This window comes from Artemia franciscana, chromosome 7, assembly GCF_032884065.1.
Source record: "Artemia franciscana chromosome 7, ASM3288406v1, whole genome shotgun sequence".
NCBI lineage: Eukaryota > Metazoa > Arthropoda > Branchiopoda > Anostraca > Artemiidae > Artemia > Artemia franciscana.
Window position 1 is genome coordinate 38659231 of NC_088869.1, and position 14278 is coordinate 38673508.

Consider the following 14278-nt stretch of genomic DNA (forward strand, 5'->3'; position numbering starts at 1 on the left):
GTCCCTAAAACCACTCCAGGGCACAAAATCAGTCACCCCTCTGCAGTGAAGTTACTTTTCACAATCTAGGGGTGGGGCATTTTTATTTTCAATTTTTCAATGAAAATACAAAAGGCCATTTTTCAGTAACAATACCAAAAAGGTATTTTCACAATGTGAACAGGGACCAGAAATCTGGGGATGGTGGGCCAAATTCTCCTCCCCACCCAACTGAAACCCCTTCACCTCTGGCTTACAATCTTATATGTAGCCTAAGTAAAACTGTCAGTGTCTCTATTCAATCAAAATATCACTAATTAGCTTATATTTGGCCTGAAACTTTAGTGTTAAGTGCCTAAGCCTATTGTTGACAAGATACAATTCCTGAAGATTGCTTAATTACTTTGAAATCAAGAAACATCACGGGTTGCCTTGAAACTGTGAAAAGGTAGACTTATGCATACGAAAACAGAGAAATCTCTTTACCAAAATTAATGACGTGGTTTGGTGAACCGTTAAGAGCATTTTACAAGCCTAAAAGTAGCCAGATATATTTTGAACGTAGAAACGTGATGACATTGAAAGTGAAAACTTTGATATTTATGAAGTAATACAAATGCTGAGCTTAAAGGTATTTCTTTTGCTTTAAGTAGGACCTTTGTATTGCCTTTTTAGTTGAAAAAGGCAATGCCATGAAATTTAAATTAATGGTGAACAATGCTCAGGCTATTGTGTTTATCATTAATTCTTCTTTGAACTCTCATCCTTCAAAGCTGAAAGAGTTCTCGCCACTATGCGGCCAGTGTTGTTAGTTTACCAAAATGCATCAGGGGGAAATGTTCATTTCAAAATCTAGGGGATTATCCCCCTCTCGTACGCAGCGGTAACTGTTAGCAACCTAGTAAAGAGTCATGTAAGATCAACCAGACTATCGCGCCATTGATCTCAGATTTCCATAAAGGTTGCTAAGTTTATTCCTTTCATAGACACAAGCAACGATACAAAAAGCAAAAAGAAAAAAATCCGAAACTTTCTTTTGGTTACACGCCCATTCACAATTTTTACGATTATGTTTTCTTCGTAGGGAATACAAATTCTAAAGCTGTTTCTTTCGAAATTAACTTGTGCTAAAATAAGTTGTACATGTTTAAGGATTAATTCTAATGAAAATTACGATCTTTCGGAACTAATACATAAGCACAATAATCCCAAATAAAATTTCCAGATATTTTCAAAAGACTGAACTAAATTATACTAATTAAAAATTTTGATTTTTAATCTATATTTGTTTCGATCCAATCATTACCACAAAATGGGCTGCAACAACGGTCAGTACTTAAGTTTTATAGCGACCAAACTCAAGTTCTTGATCTGAGTAAAACCGGTTTCTCTGTCTGCGTTTGGTGATAATTAGCGCTGTCTCAGTGAGATAAACTACTATGCAGGTATATTTTAATTAAATATTTAATATATAGAGTTGGCCAGGTTAGGTATTCAACATTATGCGTTCTGGGCGGCCTGGTTTCCATAATTCACTGTTGTAGTTCCCATAATTTTGTTACTAAAGTATTATATTTTCATCAGATTCTGTTATATATTCATTAGGATTAACCTAGCTTCACTTCTTTGGTGTGGTCGCTATAACACGTAAATACCCAACGGTCTTTAGAAAATCTCCTAGTTGTGATGCTGAGGTAACCTAATCAGTGTTTTCACTTTTCTTTTCAAACAATCTATAAAACCTTAACACTTTTTGGTAGAAAATTGGCAAATTGCTCTCAGAATTCGGTAGAAGTTTTAGTAGGACTGTTCTTCATTAAACATCATGTCTTTGGAGGTGTTCGAGCATTTCACTAAAGAAATATCATAATCTAAAAGTACAAAGACGAGACCTACAGAAGTCAAATGTAATTGCAGAAAAAGGGGAGGGGGGAGGTTCGTCGACAAATTTTGTCAAAGCTACTTCTAAAAGGAAATTCTTAGCCAGCTAGAAGCTGTAAAAGTAAGAAGACATATCCAATTTTGAAAGGAAATGTAGCCGTTTCGTTCATATTTTAAAGTTGTTTTCAAGACTTTTTGTATTTATGTATTATAGCTACCACACTCAAGTTCTTGATCTGAGTAGAACCTGTTTCTTCCTGTATTTCAGTATCTACTTGGTGATAGCCAGCTTAGTATAAGAGAGATAAACTACAATGTAGGTGTATTTTAATTATATATTTTATATATAGAGTTGGTATTTTGGTTAGGCTAGGTTAGAAACCACTTAAATACCATTTAATATAATGCGTTCTGGGCGGCCTAATCTCCATAATTCTCTGTTGTAATTTCCATAAGTTTGTTATAAAAGTAGTATATTTTCACTCTATTTAGGAATATTTTATTAGGATTAACCTAACTTCGCTTCTTGAGTGTGGTGGCTTTAAGACCTAAGTACGTTTTTCTTACCGCTATCCCGAAACAATTATTCACGAACAACTGAGGGGAAATGCATAGTCACAGCACAAAATTATTCATATAAACACAAAAAAAAAACCTTACGTAGCTTTCGAATATATATAAACTGAAGTCCTGCAGCATATAAAGAATATACATTAGGCTACATTTACTGCATATAATATATATATATATATATATATATATATATATATATATATATATATATATATATATATATATTATATATATATATATATATATATATATATATATATATATATATATATATATGTATATATATATATATATATATATATATATATATATATATATATAATATATATATATACATATATATATATACATATATATATATATATATATACATATATATATATATATATATATATATATATATATATATATATATATATATATATATATATATATATATATATATATATATATATATATATAATATATATATATATAATAGTAGATACTATTCATTCATGTTGGAAATAAATTAAAACTCTTCAGTGTTCTTTTGTTCCAGAAAAAAACATAAAAGGCCACAGGAAAGCGCAGTATAAATAAACCAAAAATTACTGCAAAGTGAAATCTTCTTTGGATTCAACCTTTTCTATAGATTTTCGGTAGATTCTGTATCTTATTCTTCAAACAGTTCGTGGTAAAGAACTGTAGCAAGGAGCGAACCGGCTCAATAGTACCTGAAACTCTAAAAACGGAATTTTGATACCTATATATGCATAAAAAGAATCGGATTTTCATGCTGATTTAAAATATATATTCTTACCCATTAAAAATTAAGAGCCTGAGAAAATTTGCCCCATTTTAGAAAACAGGGGAAATACCCCCTAAGAATCATATAATCTGAGTGAAAATCACATCATCAGATACAGCGTATCAGAGAACCCTACTGTAGTGGTTTCAAGCTCCTATCTGCAAAAATGAGGAATTTGTATTTTTTGCCAGAAGAAAGATCACGGATGCTTTTTTTCTTTTCTTTTTTTCAGGGGTAATCGTATCGACCCAAAGGTTAAGTGAGAGGAATTTTTTACTGTTTTAAAAAGTAGAGTTGAGAGAAAGAGTCAAACTTCAGCGTAAAGAGCGGGGCATTGAGGAGGGAACAGCCCCTTTCATATACGGAGTAATTTCCGTTCGTTTTAAGTTTTAATGTCGCTCCTTACTTTCAGTTAAATTTTTTTTTATTTAATTACGTATATGAGAGGGTACGTCCCCTCCTCAATACATCGCTCTTTACGCAAAAGTATATTTAGTAATTTCAAAAGAGCTATTTATTCTAATTGAGCGACCTTTGTTATTCTGGGGTCATTCTTAAAGAACTGGAACAAAATTCAAACTTTAGTGTTAAGAGCAAGGTCTTGACGAGGGGGCAAACCCCCTCATATACGTAATAGAAATATACGAATATAGAAGTTATAGAAGTATATAAACCAAATAATCATTTTTCCCATGTTTGTAGGATTGTAGAAAACTAGCGCTTTACTGAAAAAACAAAACAATATAGGAGTTTTGGTACAATAAAAGTGAACCGATTAAGGCCAATTTTTACAGTATACAAATAAAGCGTTTTTCGAGTAATACTTTTTAAGAGTCAAAAGTGATTTGAGAGCAACCAGCCCCCCCCCCCACGCTAATCATTCGCTTACGACATCCAATCAAAATTTGGAGATACCAATTTTGTTCATTGTAGTTGAAGGGTTCGGAAAATTGTTTCTTTGAGGAAGACACCCCCAACCCCCCCTCAGCTCTCACGGCAAGAGTTGCAAGTTATGCCCTGGGGACATATAAGGTTTTTATAGAAAGGGTCGTATATACTTTGGAGGGGACTCATGGGATTGGTAATCAGAATTTTTAGTGCCCTTTTTAAGATTCAAAGCGATCAGAGGGCAGCTACCCCCCCCCCCACAAATCGTGTTTCCCGAAATACATCCAATAGAAATGTGAGATAGTCTTTTTTATTCAAGATTGTAAGTTATGCCGTGGGGGCGTTTAAGGTTTTTATGAAAGGAGTTGTTTTTTAACTTTAGAAGAGGCTCATTTGGTTGAAAATTGGAAGTTCTTATTCCTTTTTAAGAATCAAAATTGAATAGTGAGCATTTAGCCCCCCCCCAACAACCCCTCTTTTCACCAAACGCATCTGATTGAAATTATGAGATAGTAATTTTGTTCAAAGTAATCCAAAGAACATATAATAATGTCTCTAGGGCTGACACAACCGCCTACGCCCTGGTGATAGGGTTCTAAGTTATGTCATGAGGGTATATAAAGTTTTTATGGACTGCTCAGTCGTATAAATTTTAGATGGGGCTTATTCGATGTGAAATTGGAAGTTATAGTACCCTTTTTAAGAGTAAAAGTGATTTGAGAGCAACCAGCCTATTGATTGGTGATCAGAAGTTCCAGTGCCCTTTTTAAGAGTCAAAGTGATCAAGATCACATTTATCCCCCTTCCCTAACACACACACTGAGATGAATCCAGTAGAAATTTTGAGACAGTCCTTTTATTCAAAATAGTAAAAAGATCACACGAAAAGTCTTTTGGGGTTGATAAAAACCACCAGAGCTTCAGGGCGAGGGTTGTAAGTTATGCCCTGGGGCATTTAAGGTTCTTATGGAAGGGATTGTCGTATACTTTAGAGGTGGCTCATTTGGTTGAAACTGGAAGTTCTAGTTCCCTTTTAAGAGTCAAAAGTGATGGAGGTCAACTACCCCTCTTTTCACCAAACGCATTTGATTGAAAATGTGCGATGGTACTTTTGTTTGAAACGGTCCAAAGAACATATATCAATGCCTCCAGGGTTGACACAACCCCCGAGAGCCCTGGGGCAAGGGCTTTACAATATGCCACGGGGGCATATAAGGTTCTTATGGAATGGGTGGTCTTATTAAATTCAGTTGGGTCCCATTTGGTTTTAAATCGGAAGTTATAGTGCCCTTTTTAAGAGTCAAAGAGATTTGAGAGAAACCGACCCCTCCCCCACGCTCACCATTTCCCAAAAAAACATCCAAACAAAATTTTAAGATATCAATTTATTTCAGAATTGTTGAAAAGTCTAGTAAATATACGTTTGGGGATGTCAACCCCCCTGCAAGAATATGCAATTGTAATTGCAAAACGTGACGCACACAGTTTTGTCAAAGCGAAAAATGACATTGATTTTTTTTCTCATTGTACCAGACAATATTATTTTTTCCTGCCATTACAGTAGCTTCATCGTTTTTTTTTTTTTTTTTTTTTTTTTTTTTTTTTTTTTTTTATCTATCGAGCATTGGACAAAGTGCCAATAAATTTTGTGTCACCGAATAAGGTACCATTGTTTTTTATGCTTTGTAATTAATAATAGCCAGTTTTCCCATTATAGACATAACTACCAGGGATGATTAAATTCATGAGAGATTGGATATAATGAATATGTTTTAATAATCACCCATTTTTCCAATGTTAGACACAAACATATCACCCAGGGATGATTAATTCGACACAACATTGGAATAAAAACGAATACTGAAATATATTTTGGTGTAAGCAAAAAATTTAAAGAAGTAAAAAAAAAACACTATTTGTGTCAAAACATAAAAAAAAAAAAGTTGTAAAAACTTTGATTGCTCGGGAAAGGTTGAGAAAGATTGGCCCGTAAGATTCAATGTTCAATAGGTTTCTGGGAATCTATTTCTCCTTAAAGTCCTGAGTTTTAGTCACACACAATTACAACCACATAAAATTATGCTCACAAGAATCACACCCAAGGATTCTTTACTTTTTTAATCTCAAGATACAAACAAATATTTAAGAAACATTAGGGCGAGGGGGAAAGATGTTCGTTTTTGTTCGATTTCCTAATGAAAATTTAGAAAGAGATCTTGTAAAATCTAGGATGGGCAATTGCCCCCACCCCCAATGTGTGCCCCTTCAACCCCTCTACAATATTATAGTTTTCGTGATTTTTCTTTTTTATATTTTTTACATAGTTGTGGCCTTTTTTACTTCTGTAACTTCATCCTCCATCGAAATATATTCGAGGATCTGTGTTCGTTTCAATCTTGTATGGCTTTAATCATTCCCGGATGACATTTTTTTACGACAATGGAAAAATTGATGATTATTAATTATGTTAATCATGTCTGTGCGTGTTTGCTGCAATATCCTTTGGATTGAATCATCTCTGGTTGTAATGTATATCATTATTAATCTGGCAATTAGTCATTATAGGCAATTAGGCTATATAAGCAATGGTACTTTTTGTGATGACAGGAAAAACCAATGACACTTTTTACAATGACAGAATAAAAATATGATACTTTGTCTGCAACAGAAAAAGAACAGTGACACTTTTTGTGATGACAAAAAAGAACAATGAAACTTTGTTTGGTGACAGGAAAAATAGTAACACTTTTGACAATGACTAGAAAATCCGTAACACAACCAACTATTGCAAAATGATTTTGTGACAAACTTTCTGGACATCTTTTTCACTTGCTCTCCGGATTGGACTATGGAGCACTGCTATTGCTTTCATTGCTTTGAATTTCATGTCGTGGTCGGTGGTCGGTAGTTCTGTATCACCAACTATTGAAAAGTTTCTGTATCGGAATCGTTGGAAAAGGTTAGGTAAAGTTTTCAGAATTCCAAATAATCATCCAGAAGGGAATTCAATTTTTTTTACTAATATACGGTAAAGAACCTAACTGTCAGAGCTCAAAAGCAAACTTCTTAGGGATCGCTGAGCGTTGCATTTTTTGGAAATGATTCTGGGAAATCCAAAATTTCCGTTTTTTTCAAATGTACAAGATTTCCCATTTTGAACGGATTGTACTAAATTTAGTACAAGCTCAGGCCAGAAAATAAACTGAAAGATTTAGCAGTGACGATTCGAATAACTTGTGGAAAGAAGAGGAAAGGGTTTCCAGAGTCTTGTCATTTGCGCATCTACCTGAAGACTTGGTCATAGCTCAACCCAACTTGATAGGGAGTAGAAAGTAGTGTCCTACTTATACCTTTTGAGGATCATAACCCAACCCAAACGCAAAGGGATGGGAGGGGATCCTAAATTCTGTCACCTGGTAATTCAACAGTAGAAGTTGCCAAATCTAAGCTAAACCTTCTCAGATTAAGTGTCCTATTTGTAGTTTATTTTAGGTCTACCTCTAATCCAACTTCTTTGGGAGGTTCCTAAGTTCTGAGTGTCAGAACTCTCACAAGAGGGGTTATCGAATCTCAATCAAATTTTGTATGAGACATGAGTTAGTGTCCCATGTGAACCTTTTGGGTTTCCAGACGCAATTGATCCTCTGCGGGGGAAAGTTGTCCCTAAATTAGCCTCAGTATTGCACCTACTAAAAATAATTGAGATATCAACTAGATTTGGACAGTTTTAGGAGTAAGTGTACCGGCTGGGGCTTTTAGAGGGTAGTGCCTATGTGGATCTTTTTGAGGAGGCCTCAAAGATCTTTTTGAGGAGGCCTCAAAGCTCTCGTCATGGCCTGACCTGCCAGAATGGTTTGTCAGACCTCAATCAAACCTGGTGGAAAGTAAGAGCAATAAAAGATATAAAGTGAAAATGACCTACCATGATAAAACTAAAGAAGTATTGTAGTTGTGTTTTTGGCAGTTCATACCAAACAAACCTATATTTGGGAGGGTAAGCTATATTCATGTCATTAGGATATTTACTGGAAAAGGTTTTCGGATCTTAAAAAACTTTTTTATACGTTTGTATTGATGTACTAGTTACACTTTCTTGGCGATCAGCGGATCAGCATTTGATGTTGGGGAGTGAAAGGAGAGGGATCCTAAAATTATTATAATCAAGAATCTAGCAGAAGAGGGGGAAGAGGTTTGGGTATCAATCAAACTTGTAACAAAGTATGAGAAAATGTTCTTAGCGTGCCTTTGGTGTTTTTTTTTTCTTTTTGAACTCTATGAGGGGACAAAGAGGTTTTCAAAGACTTGCATTAAAGACGTCTAGCAGAAGAGAACTTGATATCCCAGCTAAAAAATGTATCTAGTAAGCAGTGCTTTGACTACCGTTTTCTTTAAATCCTATTTTCTATTGAAAAAATCCCTGAAATCCTTTTTTTTTACCTGAAACAAACCCCTCAAAAGTCCCTGTGTAGTTGCACGTATTTAGAGATGTGATTACACAATGCGCAAATCAGTGAAGCTTTTCGGGCGAAAATGATCATATGTTGAATGTATATTTTGAATAAAACATTAAGTTCATGTAATACATTAAAGCTAAAATTTTCCGCTGAGATTCATAGTTTTCACTTGATTTTCTGTGAAACATTGTAATGTTTCTTCAAATAAACCCCGCCGAAAGACGCTACTTTTTCCGTATTGATAGATCTGTCTTCTAGCTCCAATCCATTCGCTAAGGATCACAGTTTTCTGCATTGCTAAAAAGCACCTTTACTTCTTCATTCACGAGCTAAGTAGCCATTTACATGGGACTTAGGCTCAGTCGCAGTCGGGCCTAGACACCAGGTATTTCTGCTCATAAGATTGTAACGTATTTGGTTTGCCTGCAAAAATCAACAAGGTTTGTCATTGGCACCTCCTCATTCATTAAGCACTGTTTAAAAGCATCATATACTCCTTTAACCGATTCACATTCGCATTAGATTAGGTTGAATAGATATACTTCCAAATTTATTGCTTCCAAACATAAAATTACTTATATAGCTGCTTCATGCTGCTAATATCAGTATTTCTACCGACGATCAAAGAGAAAGCAGTCGTTCAAAATTTTGTAATGATGATGTCTTTATAATACACACATAGGCCCTGTCGCATGATATTGGTTGCCTTTTGCTTTGCAAGTTTTACGTTTTTTATGACGTTCTTGTCTGGTAAAGCTTTGACCAATGAAACCTGATCCTCAACTTAGTAGGCTATTTTCAACAATGAAATTTGCTAAGCGTGCCTCTGTTTCTTCAGCTCGGTAACAGCTCTGCAGCACAGAATCAAGTGTACTCCTAGATTTGTATTCTTGAACCATTCCCTGTAGTCCCAGTCCTTTAAAGTATTTTTATAATTTGGTTTTTAGTAAGCTCATTCTTGCTCGTAGTAGTATAGTGTAGTATATTTGACACAAAATAGCCCCACAGGGCCAAAACCACAAAAAAAGAGAGCAGCAGACAAATAAAATTTTAAGATTTAATTTAAACTTTGAAAAAACACCAAACAAGCGAAAAAAAAATTCAAAAACACTAATACAAAAACAAAGCCATTATGTAACATTCTCCCACTGGGTCATCCCCACAGGAATAAACCACGCCGGATTCCTAATACGAATAAATCACCCATTTACCCACAATTTTTTCACCCAAGGCTCCCTCCTCCTCATCCGCTTTAAAAATCTCCTTCCTCAACCCCATTAACCTTTCACATTTCCCCAGAAAATGCAACAAATTGTCCTCCCATCTCCACATATTGGAAAACTGTAAGGACTATTCTTTACTCTAAATACAGAATACCTTTTATCTTGGTGATTTAACAGGTTTCAGCCAACCAACGAAAAGAAAGTTTTTTTTTCCCAATCATCGTGAGACTTCCCAAACTTTGAAGAATTCTTCTCTTCTTTCGGTCTCTTTTCGTGTCTTGGCTGGTTTCTCATACCTAAGTCTTAAATTTTTGTTTAAACCTTGTCTGACCTGTGTTGAAGAGGAGGGGGGATCAAAATACACTTTTATAAGGATAACTACTAAATGGGCTGGCTGAATACATTTGACAACGTCGGCCCGTAGGCAACAACAGTTGCGGCAATGCTTCCGAAGGGCCTTGACACCTGAAATCTAACTCGGCCTGAACTGTTATTCATACAAAGAAGGTGTTGTAGTGACCAGATTGGTTGTGTTTGCTTAAACTGAACTCGGCCTGAACTGTTATTTATACAAAGTATGAATATTGATTGTTATTCATACAAAGTATGAATATATTAGTTGTGTTTGGCTAAACTGAACTCGGCCTGAGCTGTTATTCATACAAAGAAGGTGTTGTAGTGACCAGATTGGTCGTGTTTACTTAAACTGAACTCGGCCTGAACTGTTATTCATACAAAGTATGAATATTGGTTGTTATTCATACAAAGTATGAATATATTGGTTGTGTTTGCTTAAGCTGAATTCAGCATGAACTGTTATTCATACAAAGAAGGTGTTGTAGTGACCAGATTGGTTGTGTTTGCTTAAACTGAACTCGGCCTGAACTGTTAGTCATACAAAGTATGAATATTGGTTGTTATTCATACAAAGTATGAATATATTGGTTGTGTTTGGTTAAATGAACTCGGCCTGAACTGTTATTAATACAAAGAAGGTGTTGTAGTGACCAGATTCGTTGTGCTTGCTTAAACTGAACTCGGCCTGAACTGTTATTCATACAAAGTATGAATATTGGTTGTTAGTCATACAAAGTACGAATATATTGGTTGTGTTTGGTTAAACTGAACTCGGCCTGAAATGTTATTAATACAAAGAAGGTGTTCTAGTGACCAGATTGGTTGTGTTTGCTTAAACTGCATCATTTGTTTGTTTTTTTCTATTATACATAAAGAAAAACACAATTTATTCGTAAATGTTTATACCCTGCTTATGATGACAGGAAATGATTTGGTCATTGTATTTCTTAATTAATATTTATGGTAAAATTTTAGAGTTGTAATTTGCATTTTCACATTTCAGGGTCAATTGGCAGTCTTTGTGACACTTTGTTTATTGGTTGTATCAATAACAGGGATACTTTTAGAAGAAAAGGAGATGACATCAGAAAAGGGAAATAAATCAAATTTATTTTTAACTGCTCTTAGAAGTCTTCAAAAACTTCCCAAAAAAGGTGAAAATATTGAAAGACTACGAAATAAATATGGGGGAGTATATGAAAAGATACCGATGCACAGTACAAAACGGAATAGAGCTATGGACAGTCCAATGCATATTCATCCATCGAAAGCTGAAGGAGTCTCAAAAGATGGAGATTTACTTTTATTAAGAAGATTTTTTAGAAGCAAACAAAAGAGAGACACTATTTTCCAAAAATATTTTGAAAAGAAAGACAAAAGTGAAACAGAGTTAAGTAAAAGAACAGATGAATTTCCATCATATGTATTAGGAGCAAGTGGCGAATCTTATAAATATGAACCACCAAGACCGGAATATCTATGGTCTAAGAGAGTCTACTCTGTTTTTAGTCCTGATCGTGAAGATTATGAATATTTTGAAGACTTTTAGCCGTTTTCATATTGAAAACAGTTGTGTGAGAGATTGTTTTATGTATCGCTTTGTAACGTCTATTTAACATATTTATTTCCTTTTACATGACCATTATTATTTATTTTTCGTCTGATATTGCTGAAATAAAATCTAGTCGTTTCAAAGTTTGTTTAGTTTATAAAAAGCGGCTCATGCATTATCTCTGATATTGGCTAACCATTATGATAGACTATATTTGTCATTTATATCTCAATTCCTGTTGTTTCTTTGTTGAGTAATTAGTAACTGGAGTAAGGAGGCAATAATATTCTGATATTCATAGCGGACTGTCTAAAGTGCAACAACTCCGTCTAAAATATAGTAACTATACTCGTTTTAAGCTAAATTCACTTATTACTTCTGTGACAAATAGAATATCTTATTAAACCAAAGTCAATTTTCCCTGACTTACTTATTTTATGATCAGCTCCTTAGACTGAAAACGAATTACATTTTAGATGAATAGAACTAAATTCAAGGTTACAAACATGGTTATATCAAAACAAGAAATTCACGGAATTGAGCCAAAAAGAGGAAATCTGCATAGAAAAAATTAAGTTTAGTAAAGCCCGATCATTATTTCTCATAAGTCACCTTATATCCATGGTAATTTCTACTCATTTTAAGTTTAAAGCTCGCTGTTTATTTGTCATGAGAAATGGTGTCTTTCTAATTTAATTTAAATCTATTTTAGTGACAGTTAAAAACAGGTATTTTCTTTTTATCGAAGTAAAGAACTACATTTTTCAATAAGCTTAAATTGATTGGTAATCTAAGAATTTCATCGATAGACTTTCTCCTATTTTGGTTCAAATTATTGTTTTTGACAAAAAATAGCAGAAAGACCCCATTGCTGTGGTACAATCTTTTCTTCTGCTTAAAAAGGGCCCTGCAAATTTTAGTTTCCATTCAAGTGATCCTTCTGCCAATGCTCTAAAATTGGGTCAAGTAGATTCAATGCTCTAGCAGGGTCATAGGTTTGAAACAATCCTTCCTGGAAAAGAATAAAAAAAAAAAAAAATACACATCCGCAATCATTCATCTGAAATGAGCAAAATTTTGCATTTTTTTAAATGCGAACTTTAAACGTCTGCAATAGGATTCTCTAATATGCTGAACTTGACGGTGTGAATTTTTCGAAGACCACTCACCCTTTTGAGGGCGACTTTGTCCCTTTTTCAAAACTGGGGCAAATTGTGTCAAACTGATAAATGTTAGTGGGTAAGTCTATATTAAATGAACTTTGCATATTTAGAAACAACATATAAAGCTGATTCTTTTGATGTACATATTGTTATCAAAAGTCGTTAGCACAAGTTCCTCGTACTTACAACTCGTTACTGAGAACTGTTCGATAGTTTTGTTATATATTAATAATGGCAACTTTGCTAATAAGTTATATCATCAAGGGCAGTTAGCATTAATTAATAGCAGAAACACAGTAGTATGGACTCGTAAAGGATCAGTCAGTCTGTAATTTTAGACTTCAAAGTTGGAATATTAACCCCTGATTTATAATTAACAGCATCATCAATTCCTGCACACCAAGTTTGGAGGAAATCAAATACTGTTTGTGCATCGTCTACTTACTATATTTTCATATCGGACTTCTAAATTACAATATTGGCCCAAGAATTGTTGTCAACAACAATGCAAATCCATAAATGCTAACTTTGGTGAGAATCAAGCACTATTTCGGAATTGTGTAGTTAATTCGTTTTGAATTTGGAAGTCTATAAACCAACAATTATCCATTGTTTAGAGAAGGGGTTTTTCATGGTTGCAGCAGTAGTTATACTGCTGGTATTCGATCGAAATGAAAATTACAGCATTGGAATCGCCATTGTCGAAAACCCCATATCAGAAAACTTACAGCCCCCTACCTTGAACAACAAGGAGGATCACTATTTTTCCACACTGACGTGTCCTCTTTTAGTTCGTTTTTTTTTTACTACTAGCGGGGCACTGTGAGATCATAGAGAGCTGTTTAGGGGTGCATTTCAAATGAAATTTGCTCATCTAAGTGTTTCCAATAAGTAGCAAAACATATTAAAAGTGAAACACAACCTTTTACAAAAGCTGCATGTTCATATACAAGATTATGTCATATCGGGTATGGTGTCATATCTGAGTGACTTTGCTCCCTGATTCCCTGGGGTTCGTTCTTTACTAGATCCAGCTAAGAAAAAACCAAGAGCTTTTTCCTGTGTGACATACATCGGTAAGGATTGATTTTTACTTGATGTTTGTAAACAAGTTTAATAAAGGTTCAGATGAACATCGATATTTAAGAAAGATTTAAAACTTGATGAATTCGCATGCTTCCCAACTAGTCTGGCCTTCTCCTGCAGGGATGCTATATTCCGTAAACTTGACCACCATATTGACAGGACAGCAATAAGTAGTCTATATGATTGCATCAAGGCGGAGAAAAGAAGCTGTATGATAGATCCGGGGAATGAGAGCTTCAGCTTATATATGAGGCTCACACTCCGTAACTTTTACTTTTACTTCATTAGAGTATAAGAGAATTCTCATCAAGAAGAACTTCAGGGAATGGATA

The 14278-nt window shown here is 34.4% G+C and overlaps 1 long non-coding RNA gene across 1 annotated transcript; it reads left to right on the top strand.

Moving 5' to 3' along the window:
- The first annotated feature begins 426 nt into the window (after positions 1–426).
- On the top strand, positions 427–11840 carry LOC136028624 (uncharacterized). Its single transcript, XR_010617850.1, has 2 exons — positions 427–610; positions 11149–11840. It is a non-coding gene; the product is annotated as an uncharacterized LOC136028624 (long non-coding RNA).
- Positions 11841–14278: the final 2438 nt, after the last annotated feature.